This window comes from Dendrobates tinctorius, unplaced genomic scaffold (genome assembly GCF_039654945.1).
Source record: "Dendrobates tinctorius isolate UK_male_01 unplaced genomic scaffold, ASM3965494v1 ptg000196l, whole genome shotgun sequence".
In the NCBI taxonomy this organism is placed as follows: domain Eukaryota; kingdom Metazoa; phylum Chordata; class Amphibia; order Anura; family Dendrobatidae; genus Dendrobates; species Dendrobates tinctorius.
In genome coordinates this window covers 21,388,251-21,411,449 of record NW_027361863.1, presented here as the reverse complement: position 1 = coordinate 21,411,449, position 23,199 = coordinate 21,388,251, and the positions used below count along the sequence as shown (strand labels likewise).

The window sequence follows — 23,199 nt, the reverse complement described above, 5'->3', positions numbered from 1 at the left end:
TCCGTTCCTGTTAAACATTCCAGGATCGGTTGATATTAAAACCAGACCCCTCGTTTCTGCCAAAAGTAGGGGGAAAATTTATAGGTCGCAAGAGATCCACCTCCCTTCATTTTACAGTAACCATTCTACTCCAGAAGAAAAATTCCATACACTAGACGTTAGAAGAGCAGTGTTACAATACATCGAGAAGTCTAACAGCTGGAGGAAGAGTAGGGCTCTGTTTATTTCTTTCCAGAGCCAAAGAAGGGATATGAAGTCACAAGGGGTACTCTGTCTCTGTGGATTAAGGACGCGATCTGTCTGGCAAACTCCGCGAGTAGAGTTGAGCGACTTTTGGTTTTTTAGGGTCGCGTTTCGTTTCGTGAAACCCGACTTTTCCAAAAGTCGGGTCGAGCAAGATCGTCCGATTATAGGGAAAAGTCGGGGTCGTCCCGAAACACGAAACCCAATGTAATTCAATGGGGAATAAAAGTCGACAGTGAGAGGAGGACAGGAAACACACCTACAGTGCCCATTTGAATGCCAAAAGCATCAATTCTTCTTACTTAAGCTTGTCAACCTTAATTAACTTCATAATACAAGTTACGCACTGAAAAATGGGGGTTATTTGGCTAAAGTTGTGGGGGGGGGGGAGGGCTGGCTGCAGGTTTTCATGTGCCCTGGGCGAAAGAGCGCCCCTTTAACACATACCACAACTCATCATGCTCCGATACGGCAGAGAAATAGCGGTATAGTACAATGAAAAATACCTCACTTTTTACATCTTTTTACGAGGCCCATCTATTTCTCCATACAGAATCATTGGTCCCATATAATGTTTGAAACAGTATATGATGAGCTCCACATAATGCTACAGTATATGTTGGTCCCCATGGATGAAGCTCCACTGTCTTATGGGCCCAAATAATGCTCCAAACATAATGGGCCCCATTTCTAATGCTCTAGTGTATAATGGGCCCTGTAAATGCTGCTCCAGTGTCTGATGTCCACCTTTGGAATGTTCCAGTGTATGGTGGGCCCCATCTATCATTCTCCAGAGTATAGTGCTCCCCAAAAATTGCTGTCCCAACATTGAAAACAATCAAATAAGTCTCCTCGCTAGGGAATCCCTGTACTAGTCTAGACTCCTCGTCATCCCCATCTTCCATCTCACTGCACAGTATTTCAACTTTGCAAGTGCTGTGATCCTGGGCAAGCAGGGGGGGCCCACTCGTTGGCGACGGCACTGGCACAGGGCCCCTGATAGTACGGTGGTGTGTCTGATGGCGGGTGGGCCGAACCTGCACTTTCATCTGCAGCTTCCTCTTTGTCACCGTGTAAGATGGAACTGTATATGGGAAGGGTAACCTGAGTTTCATCAGGGTCAGATTCAGGCCGGGTAGCGTGCGAGGGGAATGTAGTGGTCTGGGTCAATGTACCAGCAGATTCATCGAGCAGTGGCTGGGCATCAGTGCACTTGTGTCGCCCCCAGGAGTACGGTCGCCACAGTGGCATTACCTTCTTCCTAGGGAGTGTGATGTCATGCTTGGGAGCAACGAAGGATCTCTCTAGCAGGTTAACTGATTGGGCGGCGTTATTCCCACGAGTCATGACCCTCCAAACAGCGTTCATGAAGGCAAAGTGTTTGTTTTACGTGGGCAGTATGGTTGCAAAGCTGAACCTTAAAGGAATGTCCAGAAGGGCACCACCAGGAGTGGAGCCTACGGTTAAATTCGACTCCACCTGGGAAACCTCAACCATGCCAGCTACAGAACAGATGCACACATTGCAAGCTTAATTCCGTTAACGAACGAGACTCCGTCATGCCCCGCGGTCCGAGTCCGGCTTACTAGAGGGACACGTGAGGCTCTGGCACATGAGATTGGCCAATAACTGGTGTGTCATGCCCTTACATGTCCGTGGCTGCATGTGCGCTACACTGAAAAGGCCAGCGTTTGTCGCTTACAGGTGCAGATAACCCGCTGAACAACGTTAGTGATGGGGATCACTGATTACAATTATTACCCGCGAACAATGATTTCCCAGTAAGTGCAGGTCAACCGCAGTTCCGGAATTAGGCCTAACCGTCATTCCTGAAAAAATGAAAAACTTACGTGTGCAAACCACAGGTGCTGTAGCTTGCTTAACAGCTCGCCAGCCGTTCTCACGCCCAGTATGGATTACACGTGATTGCACAAAGGTGAGAAAGGGTACCGTATCCCCGGATAACATGTATGGATAGAGTACACATTCAAAATATATGTCTCAGGAGGCAGGCTCAGACGGTGTTAGGCCCAGTATGGATTGCACGTGATTGCACAAAGGTTAGAAAGGGTACCGTATCCCCGGATAACATGTATGGATAGCGTACACATTCAAAATATATGTCTATACATCAGGAGGCAGGCTCAGACGGTGTTAGGCCCAGTATGGATTGCACGTGATTGCACAAAGGTTAGAAAGGGTACCGTATCCCCGGATAACATGTATGGATAGCGTACACATTCAAAATATATGTCTCAGGAGGCAGGCTCAGACGGTGTTAGGCCCAGTATGGATTGCACGTGATTGCACAAAGGTTAGAAAGGGTACCGTATCCCCAGATAACATATATGGATAGCGTACACATTCAAAATATGTCAGGAGGCAGGCTCAGACGGTGTCAGGCACAGTATGGATTTGACGGCCCAGATTACACAGCGAAGGAGCAGGGAGAGGTAAAGATTGCAAATGCTGGGGCCCTGCCCAAGCAAGGGGGGCCCACTCGTGGGCGTCGGTACTGGCACTGGGCCCCTCATAGTACAGCGGTGTGTCTGACGGCGGGTGTGCACCACCACCGTCAGAGACACTTGATTGCACTATGAGGGACCCTGTGCCAGTGCCCGCGCCCAAGAGTCGGCCTACCCACCTGTCCAGGGCAACGGCACTCGCACAGTGTCGTGCGCTAGGTGGTGACCCCGGCCATGGGGGGGGAGGCAGCACAGTTAGGGAGTTTTAGAAAGTGGCATATGTTGATGTTGGACATTCAGCTGATGCAAAAGGCGAAATAGGTGAAGTCCCAGGAAGAGGTGGACCAAAGCAAGCCATTTTTCTGTCACCCTATGTGTCATCAGGGGAAGGTGGGACAAAATCCTTGGAAACCCATGCATGGTTCATTTTAATGAAGGTTAGATCATCCACATTTTGGGTTGACAGACGGGTCCTTTTTTCTGTCAGGATTGATCCAGCTGCACTGAAGACTCTTTCCGATAGCACACTTGCAGCTGGGCAAGCGAGCTCCTGTAAGGCATATTGGGCCAATTCAGGCCAGGTGTCCAGTTTAGCGGCCCAATAGTCAAAGGGGAATGACCTGTGTGGGAGAACATCGATATGGGAGGAAAAGTAGTTTGTAACCATAGTTGACAACTGCTGTCTCCTGTCACTTTCCATCGATGCAGTATTACCAGTTGTGTGAGCGGTATTTGAAAAATCAGTCCACAACATTGTCATGAAACCCCTGTCTCCAACGCCACTTCTGCTGTGTGCACCACGAACACCTCTGCCAAGCTGCCCCCGGCCCGTACGGCTCGTGTGAGAACCATCACCGCTGTTGTGTGCTGGGAATGCCTCAAGCAACCGATTTACCAGAGTTGCTTGTTTATTAGCCAATATTAGGTCAAGGTTCTCCTGTGGCATGATGTTTTGTAATTTGCCTTTATAGCGTGGATCCAGGATGCTGGCCAACCAGTAGTCGTCATCGTTCATCATTTTGGCAATGCGGGGGTCCCTTTTTAGGATCTGCAAGGCATAATCTGACATGTGGGCCAATGTTCCCGGTGTCAATGATGCACTGCGAGTGCTGGGTGGAGGAGCACTTTCTGGCAAATCCACATCCCTCCAGTCACGCACAAACCCTGTACCAGACCTTGCCACGCCAACATTTTCACTTGCCCCACGAGATGCATCCTCCTCCCCTAAGTAATCATCCTCCTCCTCCTCTTCTTCCTCCACCTCGTCCAGGAGAGGTCCCTGAGCAGACAATGGCTGAATGTCATCAAGGATTCCCTCCTCCTCTTCCTCCTCATCAACATTGGCTGCAGACGCCTGCTCCTTAAGGTGCGTCAAAGTTTGCATGAGCAGACACATAAGTGGGATGCTCATGCTTAGGATGGCGTCGTCTGCGCTTACCAGCCGTGTGCATTCCTTAAAACACTGAAGGACTTTACAGAGGTCTTTCAGCTTCGACCACTGCACACCTGTCAACTCCATGTCTGCTCTCAAAGTGCCTGGCCGTGTATCCTCCCACAAATGCATTATGGCCTGCCTCTGCTCGCACAGCCGCTCCACCATGTGCAAGGTGGAGTTCCACCTTGTTGCTATGTCGATAATGACGCGGTGGTTGGGAAGGTGGAGCAATCGCTGCAGCTTCTGCATACGAACGGAGTGTACAGGCGACCGGCGGATGGGCGCGCACAGTCTTCGCACCTTCTGGAGCAGGGCTGTTAACTCCGGATAATTTTTGAGGAAGCACTGCACCACCAGGTTCAAGGTGTGAGCCAAGCAAGGTATGTGGCTGAGTTTTGAAAGGGCTATGGCTGCCACAAAATTACGGCCGTTATCACTAACTACCTTGCCTGCCTCAAGATGTACACTGCCCAGCCATGACTCAGTTTGTCGCTTCAAGTACTCGGCCAGCACCTCGGCGGTGTGTCTGTTGCCCAAACACATCATCTGCAACACAGCCTGCTGACGCTTTCCACTAGCTGCTCGATAGGGGGACACATCGTGTGCAACAGTGGCAGCTGCAGATGGAGTGCTCGTACGACTGCGCTCTGTGGACGAGCTTTCGCTTCTGGAGGAGGAGGGTCGAACGCCTACAGCCAACTGTTTCCTATACCGTGGGCTAGGCAGCACTGTCCCACCACCGCTGTCACCTGTGGACCCTGCATCCACCACATTAACCCAGTGCGCAGTGATGGACACGTAACGGCCCTGGCCATGCCGACTGGACCATGCATCAGTCGTGAGGTGCACCTTTCCGCTCACTGACTGCTTGAGTGCATGGACAATGCGGTCTTTCACATGATGGTGGAGGGCTTTGCGAGAGAAGAAGTGGCGACTGGGTAGGTCATAGCGTGGTACTGCATAGGCCATGAGTTCGCGGAAAGCTGTGCTTTCCACCAACCGAAAGGGCATCATCTCAAACGAGATTAGTTTGGCAATGTGGGCGTTCAAACCCAGTGTACGCGGATGAGAGACTGAGTACTTTCTTGACCTACTCATAGTGTCTGGGAGGGTGAGCTGGACTTGAGAGCTGCATATGGTGGAAGTAGCGGTGGACAGGGCGGACTGAGAGAGGGTTGATGATGGTGATGGAGTTGGTGTTCTTTCTGATGGCCTAGAATCAGTCTTTCGTTGATATAACAGTGGGATTCCCTGACTGCTGTGGCCTTGCAACGACACCTCAACATTTGCTGCTGTGCTAACCGGTGGGCTTACAGTGGGGGAAACAATGTAGCGTTGCTGACTACCTTCGTTGTGATCAGTTGCACATGTGGCACTTGAGGTTTGGTGTTGTGTCCACGCTTGCAAGTGCATGCTGGTTAAATGTCTAAGCATGCAACTGGTATTCAAATTTTTCAGATTTTTCCCTCGGCTAAAGGTCTTTGCGCACTTCTTACAGATAACCTTGGCCTGATCATGAGGATTTTGTTCAAAAAAGTGCCACATTGCACGCACTCTTCCTACTTTGGCAGACATTTTGCGGCCTAGCATGCTGTGATCTTTTGACCCTCTGGACAAGCTGTCCAGCAACTCTTTTGATGTTTGGAACCTGTCTTTGGAGTGCTCCGGGCCTGCCAGATAACAGCTGTTGCGATGTCGATGTCTGCTGTGGATGCTCCTCATCTGAGCTATTGGAAGCAGCACCCTCTTCCCCCAATGGATGCCAATCTGGGTCAACAACTGGGTCATCCATCACCTCCTCTTCTATGTCATGTGCACCTTCCTCTGTGTCACCGTGTATGGTGGTATAGTGTGCGGGAAGGGGCACCTGAGTCTCATCAGGGTCAGAATCTGGCTCTGTACACTGCGAGGACAATGTAGTGCTCTGAGTGAATGTACCAGCAGAATCATCCATCAGCGGCTGTGCATCAGTGCTCTCCATGTCAGATTCATCTTGGCCTGGGTAATTCACCATTTGACTTGATATCCAGGTATGGTATGTGAAAACAGCTCCATGGAGTAATCAGTAGTATGGCCTGCGTCATCTTTCAATCTTGGTTGGGGTGAAGGACACAAGGAAAGGTGTGGTTCATGAACATGAGCCTCCAATGACGACTCAGTGCTTTTACTTTTTACAACTGAAGAAGAGGAGGCGATAGAGCTGGAGGCTGAGTCAGCAATGTAAGACAAAACTTTTTCCTGATGCTCTGGCTTTAAAAGCGGTTTGCCAACTCCTAGAAAACTAAGCGTTCGAGGCCTTATGTAGCCAGACGATGACGCAGGCTCAACACCTCCTGCATTCGGTCCTATTTTGCTCTTGCCACTACCATCAGATCCACCACCAACACCATCATTACCAGCTGCCAAACCCCGCCCAATTCCACGGCCTCTTCCACCAGCCTTCCTCATTTTTGGTAGAAATGTAAACAAAATCCAACAAACTATATAGTAATGTAAAACAAGGTACAAGGTGTCTATAGGGCAGGGGAGATTTTGAATTTCTGCAGACACTTGTGGACACTGGACACTTTTGGATTGTGTGAGGCCCACTGATATCTGAGCGCTATGTGACAGGCTCGATGGCACAGCTGTGACCAAAGTGACTAGAGGATAAGGGAGATTTTGAATCTCTGCACACACTTTTGGACACTGGACACTTTTGGATTGTGTGAGGCCCAATGAATATCTGAGCGCTATGTGACAGGCTCGATGGCACAGCTGTGACCAAAGTGACTAGAGGATAAGGGAGATTTTGAATCTCTGCACACACTTTTGGACACTGGACACTTTTGGATTGTGTGAGGCCCAATGAATATCTGAGCGCTATGTCACAGGCTTGATGGCACAGCTGTGACCAAAGTGACTAGAGGATAAGGGAGATTTTGAATCTCTGCACACACTTTTGGACACTGGACACTTTTGGATTGTGTGAGGCCCAATGAATATCTGAGCGCTATGTGACAGGCTCGATGGCACAGCTGTGACCAAAGTGACTAGAGGATAAGGGAGATTTTGAATCTCTGCACACACTTTTGGACACTGGACACTTTTGGATTGTGTGAGGCCCACTGATATCTGAGCGCTATGTCACAGGCTCAATGGCACAGCTGTGACAAAAGTGACTAGAGGATAAGGGAGATTGGATTGCTTTTAAAAAAGCAGTTTGCGGAGCAGTGGGTAAACAGCAATGCAGGAATGTCAGGAAGTCTTAGAAGGCAGCCCAACAACCAACACCACTGATACACCACTATATAGCCTCCCCTTGCACTGCACACACAGTGACTGGTGTGTTGTGCAGGCCAAATCGCTAGCAGCAGAAGCAGTTTTTTTGTCTTCTTCCCTGCCTAACGCTCTCCCTACAGAATCAGCAACCTCTCCCTATACTGAGATCGGCAGAAGTAAGATGGCGGTCGGCGTGCACGCCCTTTTATACCCCCTGTGACGCCCACCAAAGCAAGCCAATCACTTGCATGCCCTTCTGAAAGATGGTGGTGACCCCTGCCTATGTCATCACGTTGCCCACAGTGTCCGTGGATCCTGATTGGCTGAAAAAGAGCGCAAAACAAACTTTTGAAACGCGACTTTGGCGCGTAAGTCGCCGACCTCGTGGCCGACCTCATCCTAGGGTCGGGTTTCGTTTCATGAAACCCGACTTTGCCAAAAGTCGGCGACTTTTGAAATTGTTCGACCCGTTTCGCTCAACTCTATCCGCGAGAAATAAAGATCCTCCGGAGGGTATCAGGGCACATTCCGCCAGAGCTATGGCATCCTCGTGGGCGCAGAGGGGAGACGTCGCAATTGAGTCTATATGTAAGGCCGCAACTTGGTCGACGCCTTCTACTTTTTATAACCACTATAGGCTTGACTTATCGTGCTCATCTGACCTAGCCTTTGGTAGAGCGGCCCTCAGCACGGTGGTCCCTCCCAGGTCAAGGTCTCTGAAAGTCTCTCCAAGTGGATGCTGTCGTGGCGAAGAGTAAAAAGCCGGATTACTTACCGGTAATGCTCTTTTAATGAGTCCACGACAGCACCCGTTCACTAACCCTCCCTAGAAGTTAACAATGTATATACACCTTCTTAGATGTAAAATTGATACATTTTAAATATTGATTAATATAATGGCCTAATAATTGGCGGTCCTCCGGGTACTCTGAAATACAACTGAGGAGGAGAGGCGGACCGCCCTCTTTTATCTCTGTAGGTTTCCTGTTCCTATGGGCGGATCCCTCTCTCCAAGTGGGTGCTGTCGTGGACTCATTAAAAGAGCATTACCGGTAAGTAATCCGGCTTTTCCTTCAATGGCAACCAGTCGTGCTCTCCCTGCAGCTGAAAAACACCCCCATTGCATGATGCTGCCACCACCATCTTCGTCTCATCAGACCAGAGAATCTTATTTCTCATAGTCTGGGAGTCCTTCATGTGTTTTTTAGCAAATTCTATGCAGGTTTTCATATGTCTTGCACTGAGGAGAGGCTTCCGTCAGGCCACTCTGCCATAAAGGCCCGACTGGTGGAGGGCTGCAGTGATAGTTGACTTTGTGGAACTTTCTCCCATCTCCCTACTGCAAATGTGGAACTCAGCCACAGTGGTCTTGGGGTTCTTTACCTCTTCAACAAAGGCTCTTCTCTCACGATTGCTCAGTTTGGCTGGACAGCCAGGTCTAGGAAGAGTTGTGGTGGTCCCAAACTTCTTCCATTTAAGGATTATGGAGGCCACTGTGGTCTCAGGGTATGTGCACACGTAATGAAATCTGCTGCGCTGTACAGTACCTTTTTCAATGGAAAAAAAAACGCAGTGCACATGCTGCAGATTTTTCCCGCGCGGTTTTGCTGCGGTTTACAATCCGCAGCATGTCAATTGTTTAACTTTTTTGAATTTACCAAATGGCTGCAATGAAGCAAAGAGTGAAAAAGTTAAAGGGGTCTCAATACTTTCCGTACCCACTGTATGTAACTCGTAGTTGCCATTTGTCCAAAAGCATTTGACTCCTGCAAAAAAAGGTAAACTCACAGGAAAGTAGGCATATCTCCAGGGTTCTGCAGTAACCTCTAATAATTCAACTCCTCCAGGTATAATGAAGGAAAGGGTGCGGAGCCTGGAATGTGTCTTGGTCTGTGAAAAATTTTGTGTATTTGTGCAAAAATAAAAAATGTTGGCACATTTTGCATAATGCGATCTTAGTCGTCCCAGAAAACAATTTAGGACAGTTGGTAATTGTGATGTAACTAGATCCTTACGGTTACAATCTTGACCTGAATCCTTCACCTTTTTGAAATTTTGCCATTTTTCTTGAGTGACTTCAGCATTTCATGTAGTGACTGTCTATATCACTGTCAATGTATTCACACCAGTTTTATGGAGTAGCCGAGCCACCTTCATCCACAATAAGAAGCTCCGCTATATTCTTCAGTAGACAAGCCCAATCTTGTGGAACGCAGCGCAAACTACACCAGGTCTGTGTGGCCTCCTATAAAACCACCTCACAGGGGTTGTCATTTACTACAATATTAAAGATCTATCCTTATGATAAATTATAAATAGCAGATTAATGGAGGTTTGACACCTGATATCATACAGCTGTTATTAGCGGCCTTCATTCACAGTGTTATGTGTTTGCCGCTAGGTTCAGATAGGGGCGGGACAGGTCTCATGAATTCTTTGGAACTCTGGGGGAACCGTTACTCAGGGCCACCATGTACTGCATCTTCCTCAGGCACAAGATGGATCCACTTGCTCACACAGATACAATAGATAGAGTCCTCATGAACAAATGAACAGTGTAGTTTAATGTCACAGCACATCCAGTACAATTCAAGTCTCTTAAGCACAGGCTTCATAAACAGTACAGCTGCTTCTTAGGGCCCCATCTCACATAGCGAGATCGCTGAAACGTCACAGGTTTTGTGACGCAACAGCGACCTCGCCAGCGATCTCGCTACGTGTGACACGCAGCGGCGACCGGCCCCCTGCTGCGATATCGCTGATCATGCTCAAATGTCCAAGGCCATATTTTGATCGTTGGTGTCCCGCTGGCCAGCATGCATCGCTGTGTTTCATGCCGACAAGCGACCTCGTTGGCGACTCAGAACTCATGGACGCAGGCATGAGTTGTCAGAATAGCTGCTGTGTGACAAAGTCCCAACGACCGCCGAGGTCGTTATATGGATCGCCGGATCGTTGCTGCGTCGTTGAGTAGATCTGCCTGTTTGACAGCTTACTAGCGACCGTAGCGACGTACCAGCGATCCTTACCAGGTCGTATCATTGTCGGGATCGCTGGAGCGTCGCTATGTGTAACGGGACCCTTAGAGGCACATTGACTAACAGTCTCTTTTGATCGCACAGCTCAGCACACATCAAGACTATTTACATAAGGCAAAGTAGTACACAGCATTCCTTCTAGCACAGTGAGATGGAGGAGGGGGGAGGGTTTGCTGAGGGAGATTATCCCTGTGACTTCTTCCAGTCCTTATCTTCCAACTAGCAGTACAGGGGTTAGCCCAGCTCCACAGTGTAATGGAATCCTGTGTCCCTGTGGTTCACATGCCTGAACTTTTGTGAGACAGATCACAGACACACACCACTGATCTCTTCGGCTGCTACCAGAACAGTAAACAAGTTTTCCACAATCCCCCTGTGGCTCTGCTAACCACTCCCTGTCTCCTGTGACTGTGTTAACCCCCCTAATTACCGGATGCTTTTGAAGTAACAGCACTTAGCACTACTTCTGCATGTCACAAGTCTGGTGTCATTGTGCAGGGAAAAAACAGTGAAGGGGAAACAGCCCGGAATCAGAAACATGACTCTCAGGATCGGTGGAGATTCCAGAGGTCAGAACCCCAATCAACAAGTGATGGCATGTCCTAGCTATATGGTATCACATAATAAGATTTTGCCCCTTTAAATGTTTTCCCTTATTATCCTCAGTAATTATATTTTATACAAGGGATTTTGTATGATGTTACATCGGCTTATCTTCCTTCTTTACAGATTCTGACAATATCGGGTTCCTCTGCGCTGATATCTTCTATATAAGAAAATATTCCTGATTGACCTGTCAATGATGGATAGAATCAGAGATGGAAAAGTGTCAGAGACTATACTAAATCTCACCCTAGAGATCCTCTTCCGGCTTACAGGAGAGGTGAGGGATTCTGATGATCTCACATTACATCATCTATGTTAATAACAGATGATATGACCAAAGAGGTGAGAACTCTGGAAATGTGTGAAGTTAGATTTATTATTGCATCTCTCCATACACAGGACTACATGGTGGTAAAGAAGACCTCTGATGAGCGCTGTCAGGCCCCTGTGTCTGAAGGATGGGGAGGTACCCTGAGCCCAATCCTGGGGCCTCCACCACACCTCTGGACACATGAGGACATCAATGACCAGAAGATCCTAGAACTCACCTACAAGATGATTGAGCTGCTGACTGGAGAGGTGACACTGCTGGGAATGATGGGACATTATACAGTGACACTATGAAGGGGTCAGGGGATGACGGTATCATTGTATGTGGCAGGTTCCTATAAGGTGTCAGGATGTCACCGTCTACTTCTCCATGGAGGAGTGGGAGTATCTAGAAGGACACAAGGATCGGTACAAGGACATCATGATGGTGGCTCCCCAGCCCTGCACATCACCAGGTACCGTGACTAAATACACACATCTTTTAAAGGGAGTTAGCCACTTTAAGAAAATCTTAAAGGCTTTCTTCAGCCACTGAAAAATATGAAAAAAAAAGCTTTTAGAATGATATAAAGTAGATAATATTCACCTTGCTGATCCTCACTGTTATCATTGATGGAGGAGATCACATGTGAGTTTGGACCAGAAGAGCAAGTACAGAGACGATCAAAGGACCCAGGAAGGGTTGGCTTTCCTGGGTCCTTTTATCGTCTCTGTACTTGCTCTTCTGGTCCAAACTCACATGTGATCTCCTCCATCAATCATTACAACATGAGCAGTGGTCACCACAGCGGCCAATGGTGACACCTCTCCGCAACCTCCATTGTAACACACAGCACCTGTATTTGTGTCTTGGATGTATTTTTTTATATTTACTTTAAATCAGTGTCAGAATGGCCTTATAATGCTGATATTAATTATTATATTAAATTGAGCAAAATGATCAGTAGAAAATTGGAAAGGACAACTTTCATATAGGATTATATATCCATTCTGACATGGATTTTCACAGTAAGTACACCAGCCTCAGCAGGTTGAGGACATTTATTTAAAAAAAACAATCTTTCTTTCATATACTTCTGTCTGCTGAAAAATAGTTATGTCTCATGGAATAAGGTGAGGATCAAAATAAAACACAAAAACAGAAAGCAGCTCTTTTATGAAGCGTGTAGTGTCCTTGAGTTCAATAACTTCCATGTCTTTACCCTTGGAAATCTCTTGACCCCATTTTTTATATACTTTCATACATAGCATTAATGTCATAAACTGGGAAACTAAAGATAATTAATCAGTAAAGTATTGCGTAATGGAATTATCATACTTTTTCCCCACATTCTCCAAGAAATGTTGTAATCATCCTCTTAGTGACATTTGCTTTACTTGTGTATTAAACACATATTGATTCATACTATTGGTGTATTCGTTTCCTATGAAGCCTTGACAATTATGTTCTTTATAGGCCAAATTCATCTCAGATGTTGACTTCGCAGTCAGACTTAGAAAAGGTTAGAGAAGTCGCAAAATCATCCAAAGCATTCTAATCGGCTATGAAAATTAAAACATTGGACAATAAGGCTACTTTCACACATCAGGTTTTCGGCGTCAGGCGCGATCCGGCGTCGTGCCGGAATGCCGGATCCGGCAAATGTTTTGTAAAACCTGATGTGCCGGATCCGGTTTTCTGCCGGATCCGTCTTGTTCTTGACAGACAAAACCGGATCCGTCTCATCCGGTTCATCCGTTTTTCTATCCGTTTTTCGACGGATTACGCCGGATCCGGTTTTTAAAATTGACCCTTGTGGCCTTCCGAACGGGATTGGCTACTGGAAAACTATATATAGCATGTTCCTACAGCCCTTCTTTGACAGGTTGTAGAGAAGAAAGTGCAGGTTGGAGAGAAGAGCAAGTTACTGGCGAAGATGGATGTTGTCATTGGAAATATTACCACTAGAAGTTCTGTGACGGTTTCAGTAATGAGGGACAATTTTGCCCTATACTTTATGTCACCTCAAGGCAGAGTACACTGGCAGGATGACAGAGTGTGAAAGATTTGTGCCCTAACCAAACTTGTGTACCTTCTGGACCAACAGTATATACCTTTGCCAACCAAAGTTGGCTATCTTGTCATGGTCTTACTATTTTTAGCTTTAGGCCACAGGTGTGTACCTGGTTGTGTTTTATGCAAAGTATTTCACCTTTTAACAAAAGTTATGTACATTGTTAGGAAATCACCAACAATAAACACAACTTTTTAGGTGAAATACTTTGCTTCAAACACAACCAGGAACACAACTGTGGCAAAAAGCTAAAATTTACCCACAGTTATATACCTGGTTTTGAATACCTTTTTACCTTTGAAATACCCTGTATTTAACCTTTTTTTTAAACATAGTTCGCCGCAGAAAGAAATGACAGACAACCATTGTGAAACGATAATTTAACTTTTATTTAAAATTTTTTTTTTTTTTTTGTAAAATGTTTTTAAAGTGCAAAAAACTTTTTTAATAAAGGTTTTAAACCCAATGGGCATTTTTATTAAAAAACACACATTACAAATCTGTGTAGTGTGGGGTGGAAATACTGCTGGAGGGGCTGCGGGACACTTCGACACTGGGTGTGTGGAGAGAGGACTGGGATCGTGGTGGGGAAGGAACAGTTAGAGGTGAAGGTGTGGAAAAAGCTACAGAATGGGTGGACATGTGGGAGGCAGAAGAGGTGGTGGGCGGTGGAGTGGAGGGTTGGGCAGGGACTGTAGGAGCAGATGATGTTGATGGAAAGTTGTATGGGGAAGGAGTTTGGTACGGGGAAGGAGTTTGGTACGGGGAAGGAGTTTGGTACGGGGCAGGTTGCTGGAAGTGGGGAGATGTCTGGTACTGGGGAGGTTGCTGGTACTGGTGAGGTTGCTGGTATGTAATAGGAGGGGGAGGATGGAAAGTGGCTGGAGGGGGTGCAGATGTAATAGGAGGGGGAGGATGGAAAGTGGCTGGAGGGGGTGCAGATGTAATAGGAGGGGGAGGATGGAAAGTGGCTGGAGGGGGTGCAGGTGGAGGAACTACAGTGGTGGGAGGTGGAGGTTGGGAGGTAACCTGCTGTAGAGCACCGTGGCACGAATGCATTACATACATGCATCTGCTGGGTAGGAGATAGTGTTGCCATGCGCTCCACAACAGACCTGAAAAAGGTGTGGTTTGGCGAAGATCTTGCTTCTGAATGCATGGTTTGCAGAAGTGTCTTCACCTCCAGAATGCTGGAGTTGATCTGCTGAAAGCCTGCGGAGATTTGCTCTGACAAGACTTTTAGACAGTTCTGGAAAGATGCATTCAGATGCAAGAACTCTTGCGCATAACTCTTTTCCTGACCCCTCTGCCGCTGTCGCCCAGTACCCGCAGGTGTACTAGAGGTGGCAGGGGCAGGAGGGTGGGGTAAAGGGAAAGCGATCTCCTCACCAGCAGCTTCATGTAATGTAGGCGGCCACGATGCTCCTGTGCTGGTGGATGGGACAGATGGGTCGAATGTGTGGGAAGGCTGGGAAGGTGCAGATGTACCGGGGCGGTCGAAGTGTCCTTCGGTGCCGGTCTCCTCAGGGATCGCCTCAGAAGGGTCCAATCGTGCAGGCTCCCGAGTGCTGCTCACCGTGCTGTGGAATAAAGAGAAAAAAAAAACAATTAAAATACTGACATGGTATGGCCCTGGCTGAAAAAAAAAAGTTACATCTAACATTTTTTTTTTTCACATGTGGTGTGTAATATTTACCTTCTAGTGACCATTGTTTCCCGGAGGAACGACAGGGCTTGTACTTGCTCCTGCGTCCTCCAGATCCACTCGGGGCCCGCATCTCTTTATTGAACTCCTTCTTGAAACGATCCCTCACAGACCGCCACCGATTCACAATTCTGTTCCCTGAAACGAGAAAGGAGTGGTTAGTATACAACATCAGTGTTTCACAAACTCCAGTCCTCATGGTCCCCAGGGGTCATGTTTTCAGGATTTCCATAGTAAATAGAAATCCTGAACACATGATCCGTGGGGACCACGAGGACTGGAGTTCGGGAAACACTGGTTTACATCAAGCAACCGGTACTGTATATACTTACGCTCTTTAATCTGGGCCCGAACATCGAGGTCCTCCCAGCGGCCCACAAGGAGCGAACAGATTTCCTCCCAGAGTCGTCGGGTAACGATAAGGTCAGCGTGGCGGCGGTCAGCCATATTCCAGAGCGGCTCCCTTTCTCTGACGAGATCGATGAGGTGGTCCACATCGAGTCCTCCATCCTCACCGTCAGAGTCGGGAGCACGCTGTGAAGGCTGTTAAAGAAAAAGACAAAAATAACATAATTAGCCTCCACAAAAGAAATGAAATAAAAAGTGCAAAAAAACAAAGCAAAAATATTTATACTTACACGCTGGTGACCGCCGCGTTGCTGTCGCCGACGACCCTGGGAGGCACTGCGAGGACCTCTTGGCCGAGCACCAGATTGGGAAGACTAGAGAAGAAAACAAAAAATGTTATGTCTTTGGATGTAGGCATTTGTTTGCTGTGTGTGGTCTGCAGAACATTGTTTTCTATGTGTTGTGTGTAGTGTGATGTTGTGTTTCTGCGTTTGATGCAAAAAACTTACCAATTGTGAGCCCACTCCAGGTGTCTGTCCACCCCTTCCTTCTTCTTCTGGGAGCTCCTCTTCATCTTGTGATTCCTGTTTTGAAATAAAAGGCAATGAATAGACATATATTACAGAGATGATGGATTTTGGAAATAAAAACTTACCGTCAAACGCTGACGATGCGAGGGAGGGCTCCCAGAAGAAGATGTGCTGTCCTGTTGATGGCCAGACTCCATGGCTGTGGGTATTGCTGCTGCTGTCAGTGATGCCATTTCTGCTGCTGCTGCTGCTGCATCTCTTGGGCGGCTGTTGAATAAAGAGAAACAAAGGGCCAATGAATATCTTGATATTCCATGGCCCTAGTTTGGAGGAATGGGGGATTTGATAATTACCGTCTCTCATCTGCTGCTGGACTCCCCTCCTCAGCATGTTCCATTTGCTGCTCCATTTGGGGTGGTGGTGGTGCTGATGGTGCTGCAGTGGTCTCCTGCCTTCTCCTGCTGCGCTTGGTTGCTTTCTTGGGTGGCATGTTGGGTGTGGCTGTGGGTCCCACTGTCTTGCTTTTATATATGTCTTGTGGGCAGAGCTACTGAGCATGCTCAGACCAAAAAAACCGGATCCGGCCACCGGATCCGGCTTTCGCCGGATCAGGCGCATTGCGGCGCTCATAGGCTTTCATTGTGTGAAAAAGCCGGATGCGCCGGATCCGGCGGGTCCGGCTTTTTCGCCGGAGACAAAAAACGTTACAGTAGCCGTTTTTTCCAGACGCCGGATCGCGACACATTGCCGGATCCGGCGAAAACCGGATGAAACGCATGGCCATCCGGCGCGATCCGGCGCAAATGCAAGTCAATGGGGGGGAAACCGGATCCGGCATTGCATTTCGCCGGATCCGGTTTCTGTCAAAAGCGCCGGATCACGCCTGACGGCGAAAACCTGATGTGTGAAAGAGGCCTAAGTCAGAGCCTCCAATTTTTTCTGTGATGGTATTTGAGCCCGGCTAGGTTAATCATCTTATCATTGTCAGATTCAGAGCAGTCTTTGAAAGGTTGTAGGCTGAAAGGATCAATTTATTAGCCTACTGATAGCGTCCTGAAATAAGCATGACAGGTAAAATATTTATTTTATATGACTTAGTTAGGCCATCCTTGTTAGCACGAAGGAAGGATGGGAAGTGCTGAGGAGGTAATAGAGTTATGACTTGTTACACAAATCTCTAGATACTTGAGGTAGGATGGGGCCCAAATGAAGAGAAAGAAACCAGCTAGGGTTGACGTAATCAAATAGGGTAGGGAGATATTAAGTTCTTCCAATTTTTTGAAAGTTTATTTTGAAATCAAATCTATGAAGGTTTGAAATATATGGGCAGCAGATAAGGAACAGGAGATCGTCAGCATATGCGGCAACCTTATGAATTGTGGTTCTAACTAATTTCAGCTATATTAGGTAAAGTGTTTTAAAATAGCAATGCACTATTAAGGTTTTGTTATTCAAAAATAATAAAATTAGCTTTACTTTTTGGCAGATGACTGTACCAGAAGCTCAGAGAGACATGTGACGTTGGATTTTAAAGTCTATGAACCAGATATCTTACAAGCTCCACATGAAGAACATGCCGATATCCCTGAGATACCATCATCTTCTAATTCATCACACACTGATAGACAAAATAAAATTCACAGAAGGGGTACAAAACATCAAACGTCTCCTACAAGTGTGAAGCCATTTTCATGTTCAGAATGTGGAAAATGTTTTAATCAGAAATCAAATCTTGTTATACATGAGAGAATTCACACAGGTGAGAAGCCATATTCATGTTCAGAATGTGAAAAATGTTTTAACAAGAAATCACATCTTGTCATTCATCAGCGAGTTCACACTGGTGAGAAGCCATATTTATGTTCCGAATGTGGTACATATTTTAGCCAGAGATCACATCTTGTTAATCATCAGAGAATTCACACGGGTGTGAAGCCATATTTATGTTCCGAATGTGGTACATATTTTAAGCAGAAATCGCATCTTGTTAATCATCAAAGAATTCACACAGGGGAGAAGCCGTATTCTTGCCCAGAATGTGGGAAACGTTTTAAAACTCAAACATATCTTGTTATACATGAGAGAAGTCACACACGGGAGAAGCCATATGGATGTTCAGAATGTGGTAAATGTTTTATAATTAAATCACATCTTGTTAGACATCAGAGAAGTCACACAGGTGAGAAGCCATATTCATGCCCAGAATGTGGGAAACATTTTACAAGTCAATCAAGTCTTGTTGTACATAACAGACTTCACACACAGGAGAAGGAATTTTCATGTTTAGAATGTGGGAAATATTTTAACTACAAATCACATGTTGTTAGACATCAGAGAATTCACTCAGGGGATAAGCCATATTCATGCCCAAAATGTGGGAAAGATTTTACACGTCAGTCAGGTCTTGTCAAACATGAGAGAAGGCACAGAGGGGAGAAGCCATATTCATGCTCAGAATGTGAGAAATACTTTATCCAGAAGTCAGATCTTGATAAACACCAGAGAATTCACTCAGGTGAGAAGCCATATTCATGTTCACAATGTGGGAAATATTTTAATCAAAAATCACATCTTGTTAGTCACCAGAGAATTCACACAGGTGAGAAGCCATATTCATGTTCTGACTGTGGGAAATGTTTTACCCGCAAATCAAGTGTTCGTATACATCAAAAAACTGCATGTAATTTATGAAATGTATGCAATTACCAATAAACATCTTAAAAGCAAGTAGAGTATAGAGAATACATATACATCAGATGATAAGTCTGGAAATTTCTAGAATATTTTCTGTTTTTTTAAATTATATTTTCATAGGGGATAATAACACATTGTTTGTGGACCCTTTCACTTGTACCATGGTAAAGGCCATAAATTGCTCCTCAGTTAGACTCATGATGGGGAAAAATTGTAGAAGCGAAGATGACTTCTTGTTCACTTGGCAATTGGTATACATGACTATAGCTTGCCTGAGTATATTCTTACTACATTACGTCTGATCTTGGTCTGATCATTGTACAGGTCTTTGAAAATTACTTTTAACTTACTCAAATTGAATGAGTGGGCTTTCTTAACCAATCCTCTTCAGCCCCCATTGATCCTATATTTAGTTTACATGATTATGGAGGATAATGATCCTTTTAAGAAATTATGGATTCTTGTTCAATTGGAAATCATTTCCTGTTGCTTAGGTCTCTTGTGCCATCTGGCTGAAGGTATTGAGTTGACTGAGGTTGAAATGGGACCTAGTATTATTATACAGATCTTATTCTCCTGAGACTACTCATCACAGACTAGTCTCAGAAGATTTCCTGACTTTTGGCATCTGCAATGAATTTTTAGAACAACTTTAATTCGACTGGATTTAGAATCATAGAATGGAAGAGTTGGAAGGGACCTCCTGGGCCATCGTGTCCAACCCCCTGCTCAAAGTAGGATTCGCTAAATCATCCCAGACAGATGTCTGTCCAGCCTCTGTTTGAAGACTTCTATTGAAGGAGAATTCACCACCTCTCGTGGCAGCCTGTTCCACTCATTGATCACTCTGTCAAAAAGTTTTTTCTAATGCCTAATCTGTGTCTCCTCCCATTCAGTTTCATCCCATTGCTTCTAGTCTTTCCTTGCGCAAATGAGAATAAAGATGATCCTTCTACAATGTGACAGCCCATGAGATATTTGCAGACAGTTATTAAGTCTCCTCTCAGTCTTCTCTTCTGCAAGCTAAACATTCCCAAATCCTATAACCTTTCCTCATAAGACATGGTTTGCAGACCGGTCACCATTCTGGTCGCTCTTTTCTGAACTTGCTCTAGTTTGTTGATGTCTTTTTTAAAATGTGGCGCCCAAAACTGGACACAGTATTCCAGATGAGGTCTGACCACAGAGGAGTAGAGGGCAATAATGACTTCACATGATCTAGACTGTATGCTTCTGTTAATACATCCTAGAATTGCATTTGCCTTTTTTGCTGCTGCATCACACTGTTGACTCATATTCAGTCTGTGATCTATTAGTATACCCAAGTCTTTTTCACATGTGCTGTTTAGCCCTATTCCTCCCATTCTGTATATGCTTTTTCATTTTTATTGCCCAGATGTAGTACTTTGCATTTTCCCTGTTAAAAACCATTCTGTTAGTTGCTGCCCACTGTTCCAGTTTATAGCTTTCTGAATCCTCTCTCTTCTCTAGTATTAGCTATCCCTCCTAGCTTTGTGTCATCAGCAAATTTAATCAGTTTACCCTCAATTCCGTCATTTAAATCGTTGATAAAGATGTTGAACAATACAGGGCCCAGGACAGAGCCCTGTGGTACCCCACTTGAGACATTCTTCCTACTGGATGTGCAGCCGTTTACGACCACTCTTTGGGTCCGATCACTAAGCCAGTTATGAATCCACCTAACAGTTGCCTTGTCCATTCCATACTTATTCATTTTTTCAATAAGGATTGTGTGAGATTCTTTGTCAAATGCTTTGCTGAAGTCAAGATATACTATATCAACAGCATTTCCCTGATCCACCCAATCAGTGACTCTGTCATAGAAGGAAATTAAGTTAGTCTGACATGACTTATTAGTTACAAACCCATGCTGACTCTGTTTAATCACTTCATTCTTATCCAGGTACTGACATACATGTTGTTTAATAATTTGTTCAAAGATCTTTCTTGGTATAGAAGTCAGACTCACCGGCCTATAGTTGCCTGGGTCCACCTTCTTCCCTTTTTTGAAGATAGGAACAACATTTGCTCTTCTCCCGTCTTCTGGGACTTCTCTTGTTCTCCACGAATTTTCAAAGATTATGGAGAGGGGTTCAAAAATTTCTTCTGCTATCTCCTTCAGTACTCTGGGGTGTAATTCATCAGGACCTGGAGACTTGAATTCATTTAGGTTAGCTAAGTGTTCCCTCACTAGCTTTCTGTTTATAGATATCCTGGATTCTTCTATTCCCTTAATAGGACCATGAAGAATAGTTGATGTTACATTTCCTTTCTGAGAGAAAACAGATGCAAAATAGGAATTTAAAAGTTCTGCCTTCTCAACATCCTGTCTCACCATTTCATCATTTTCATCCTGTAAAAATCCTATAGCATCTTTGACTTTTCTTTTACTTTTGACATATGCCCAAAATACTTTATTATTGCTTTTGATGTCTCTTGCAAGCCTCAATTCATTGTCAGCTTTAGTTAATCTAATTCGCGCCCTGCAGGTTCTGCAGACAGCATTATATTCTTCTTTAGATATGCCTCCCTCTTTCCATTTTATAAACATTTCTTTCTTCCTTTTTAGCATGTGCTTAAGTTCTGTATTCATCCATCTTGGTTTCCTTAAGCACTTCCTATTCTTCCCTCTTTTCGGAATTGTTAACAATTGTGCTTTGAGAATTTCATTTTTCAAGATTTCCCATCCTTCCTGGACATTTTTGTCCTTAAGGATATATTTTTTCAGGCACATTATTACCCATCTCACATCTAGTAGGGCACGCAACACTAAGGCCGGTTTCACATTAGCGCTTTTTCAGCGCACGCACGGCCGGGGGTAGCTCCGCCCCCGAGCCGGCTCTCTGCCCGGCGTGCCCGCCCCTTGCTTGTAGCGCCGCCTACTAGCGGACAGCGGCGCCTGCGATCGGCGCACCCTATCTTTAGCATAGGGTGCGCAGATCGTGCGCAGGCCGTGCGCTAGTTGTGCTTTGACCTGCGCTGCGCACTTTTGACGGTGCGCCGTGCGCGCCAAAATCTGAAAAGTTTGATTTTGGCGCGCACGGCGCACCGTCAAAAGTGCGCAGCGCAGGTCAAAGCGCAACTAGCGCACGGCCTGCGCACGATCTGCGCACCCTATGCTAAAGATAGGGTGCGCCGATCGCAGGCGCCGCTGTCCGCTAGTAGGCGGCGCTACAAGCAAGGGGCGGGCACGCCGGGCAGAGAGCCGGCTCGGGGGCGGAGCTACCCCCGGCCGTGCGTGCGCTGAAAAAGCGCTAATGTGAAACCGGCCTAACTTGTTGCTATGAAGTGCAGTTAGGTGTTATCATCTGTAAAGAGCAAATGGAGGGCTCCACTAACATAATATATAAATATATATAAAGGCAAGAGGGTTCACCAGGGTATCTACCTTACTTGGTTGTTAGATCTTTTTTCTGCATACATACCTTTTCTTGCATGAGATTAATATAGTTTCACGTGGTATGTTTGTTTATGTACATTTACCCTGCAGATATACATGCTTAAGCCAGTTATCTTCATTGATATAGCGCTTCATTGAGAACTGTTATGAGCTCATTTTCTGCTCCACCAGCTGGGAGTTCTCTTTCCGTTCTCCCTCTGGTGGTGACAGGAGGTGGTGAGGTTAGTTTAATTGGTAATGGTCTGCCACCTGACGAGGAGGATAATGATTGGATCTCTGGAGTATCAGACTGGATATAAGACAGCCGACGCCCTATCCTGTTGCTGGTGATTCAGTCTGCTTCTCAGGTCTTGGACTTCAGCTCTGCTCCATTCTTCTCAAGTTAAGTTTGTTTTTTACTAATGTTTACACTTGCTCTTGTTGGTCAGCTCAGTTTTTGTGTGGTCAGCCAGCCCGGCTTGGCTGTGCTGAAGCTCCACTCTTATTTATCTGTATTTGCCAATTTGCCTTTTATTAGATTGGCCTCTTTTTTGCTCTGTCTCAGAATATTTCAGAGTGCTAATATAGTGGGAGAAGTCTAGTGACTTCAGGGTTAATTTTGTTATCAGAAGTGTTGGACATTATTTTGGGTAGGGTTTTTTGGCAGATTGCAGACAGTATCTTTCCTTTCCTGTCCTTTCAAGTTAGTGTGGCCCCATCGTTTGCTCAGCCTATTTTTCTGCCTTTGTTTGTGTTTTCATCTTGCTTCACTGTCAATACATGTGGGGGGCTGTCTTTCCTTTGGGGTCTGCTTCTTACTTTAGGCTTATTTAGTTCTCCGGTTGTGACGAGGCATCCAGGACCATCGTAGGCACGCTCCACGACTGCTGCTAGTTGTGTGTTAAGATCAGAGGATCTGCATAGTTACCAATCTCTCTGGTTTTCTGAGACATAGCGTGTGTTGTTTTTCTTCTCGGTGACCCATTCATAACAGAGAACCATGTGTGGTTTACCATAACCCTTATATTAGGGTTTGGTATTGTTTTGAGTCTCTTTTGCATACATTAGATGCAATTTTAAATGTTTTTAC

General features: G+C 45.8%; 1 pseudogene; it reads left to right on the top strand.

Moving 5' to 3' along the window:
• The window catches only part of LOC141056300 (uncharacterized), a 114,148-nt pseudogene that overhangs the window by 23,888 nt on the left and 67,061 nt on the right, over positions 1-23,199 (top strand).